The sequence below is a fragment of the Pinus tabuliformis genome, chromosome 7 (assembly GCF_031772625.1).
Source record: "Pinus tabuliformis cultivar Carrire ecotype Pingquan chromosome 7, CPIR1, whole genome shotgun sequence".
Classification (NCBI taxonomy): domain Eukaryota; kingdom Viridiplantae; phylum Streptophyta; class Pinopsida; order Pinales; family Pinaceae; genus Pinus; species Pinus tabuliformis.
The window spans coordinates 357,171,258-357,173,962 of record NC_142293.1 but is presented as its reverse complement, the minus strand read 5'-3'; the positions used below and the strand labels follow the sequence as shown (position 1 = coordinate 357,173,962).

At 38.1% G+C, this 2,705-nt stretch overlaps 1 non-coding gene across 1 annotated transcript; it reads right to left on the bottom strand.

Annotated features, from left to right (window-relative positions):
* Positions 1-852: 852 nt before the first annotated feature.
* LOC149247429 (U6 spliceosomal RNA) lies at positions 853-961 on the bottom strand. The gene has a single exon (XR_016267776.1). It is a non-coding gene; the product is annotated as a U6 spliceosomal RNA (small nuclear RNA).
* Positions 962-2,705: the final 1,744 nt, after the last annotated feature.

Below are 2,705 nucleotides of genomic sequence, written 5' to 3'. Positions count from 1 at the left end.
TGTTTTCACCTATTGTTCTGGAGCCATGCTCGATTGCAGAAGAAGCTCTGGAAACATTTCCTTGGCCACCTCACTTATCGATGCATTATTCGAGGGAGCCAACCTCTCAAGCTTGATGTTTAATATATCATATGCCGCTCGTAGCCTGTAGCGTTTGGTTTGCAACGGACCAGTCTTTTTTTATGTAAGAGAACAAATTGATGTAACCATTTCTCATTGCTGGGTTAACAGGGTCAAGACATACTTTGTGGATGCCATCAAATAATCCATTTAACAAGTGATTTCGTCCTTCTCTGCACCCGACAAACTCTCCTTTTAGATACCCACACTCAAAACCACCCTCCTTACAGGAATCTTGAAGAACCAGACTCTAATTCATGAGGAAAGAGAGAAGCTCAAGCTCTCTTTATAACCATACAAGCCTCCAATTCATGTGTTCGATCAGAGAGTTAATTCCTCTGCAATTTCCATCCCACCCATTAAAGTCGAGATCCACGAGCGTGTGTGTGGCATCTCATTTACGGAATTACTAACTCACTGCATCCATCCAGTTTTATTAACAAGGTGAATCGACATCTACCAGTCCCTTACTATGACTGAAATCTCGTGTGTTCAGAGAAGAGGAGCTGCCACAATAGAAGGGAGAGATGGAGCATGTTCAACAAACCATGTTGGGGTTTGACACAAGCACGTCGAACAACCAACCCATTTATTCCGTCTTTAATGAGAATTAGACCATGCAATACCCTTAAAAACAGATTTTATTTTGGCATTTTCATGGTAGAGATTTGAGGACTAGACTTCTGTCATCATGAACCATCATTCTTGGTTCCTGGTCTGTTCAAGAGACACAAAATGGTAGTCTATTTCTGGATTTTTGTGTCATCTTTGTGCAAGTGACATACTAATACTCTTATACTCTTTGTATCATTCCAATTTTATCAAATGTATCTGAAAATATGTTATATAATTAAATAATTAGTTTTAACTATATAAAATAATATGGCACGAATATTATATTAGCTAAATATTATGATAATATATGCTAGTATTGATGGTGGCTATTGAATTGGTGGCAATAAAATAAAGTTGTATATATATATCATAAAATGAAAATACAAAACAAAATTGATTTTTTTATAACTAATGGAAAAAAACTTTTCAAATTGTTATTTCTTTAAAGCTAAGGATCTTCTAAAGTTTATATATATATATAATTGCACAATATTAATAGCTAATGCACATGGCATAGTATGAATAGATACAAGTATAATAATGGTGTCAATGTTTAATGTACAATGGGAAAAAGAATTATTTTTTTTAAGCTAATTATATTGTAAATTTTTTCTTGATAGCAATATATACATTAATATGTATATATATAAATATTACTTCTTTCTAGTTGTACCATATTAATAGTTAATATATATGGAATATTATGAATAGATATAATTATTATAATGGTGTCAATATCTAATTTAGAATTGATAAATGTTTATAAAATTTTACTTTTCATAAGATTTAAATATATATTTTTTTAATTATATGTAAATACATGTCACTGCTTCTTTGTCTATGTGGATTTGGATTTTGTGCATGCAGTATAATAAATTTGGTGAATGTTTATTTAATGTGATTGTTTAAATTGAAGAGAAAATAGGATTAAAGTGTGACATCTTGTAGGACATAAATCATAGTGAACAAGTCTAGGTTTCTTCTATTTAATTCTTTGAACTTCAATTGCTAATACCAACCTAGATCCATCTTAACCCAGATCTATCAAGCGCTAGAGGGATCCAATCTCTCGAGGCGCAGACCTCTTCTATGAGGGCAGAAAATTGAGAAAAGGTTTGCACGTCGAGAGATTTGATCCCTCTTCACGCTTGATGGATCCGGCTTAAGATGGATCTAGGATGGTTATATAATACTATATAATTTCTATATTTGTATCTATGTATCTCTTTCTTATTCCCTCTCTCTATCTCAACCCCCATACATACTCTCTCTCTCTCTCTCTCTCTCTCTCTCTCTCCACCGATCCCTTATCACTCCTTCTCTCTCCCCCTCCAACTCCATCTCTCTCTCCTCTCTCTTGACACTTCTCTCTCCCTTTCTCTCCCACCTCACTCTATCTCTCCCCCCCCCTCCTCCCCAATCACTCTCTCTCTCTCTCTCTCTCTTCCCTCCAATTCTATCACTCTCTCCCTCCCTCTCCCTTTCATCTCTATGCCTCCCTCTCTCTCTCTTTCCCTTCTCTCCCTATCTCTCCCCCATCCTCTTCTCTCTCTTCCCTCTTCTCCTCTCTCCCTCACTCTCTCTCCATCTCTACCTTGTCACTCCCCCTCTCTCTCCATCTCTATCTCTCTATGTATTTGTTCTTTCCTCCCTCTCTCTCCCCCTCCAACTCCATCTCTCTCTCTCTCTCCCTCTCTCCTTCTCTCTCTCGCCTCATCTCTCTCTCCCACCTCCCCCTCTCTATCTCACCCCATCTCTCTCTCTCTCTCTCTCTCTCTCCAACTTTTTCACTATCCCCATCCCTCTCTCCACCCTCCAACTTTGTCACTATCCCCCTCCCTCTCTCCCCCCCCCCTCTCTCTCTCTCTCTCTCTCTCCAACTTTGTTGCTATCCCTCTCCCTCTCTCCACCTTCCAACTTTGTCACTATCCTCCTCGCTCTCTCCCCCTACCCCTCTTCCTTTCACTTTG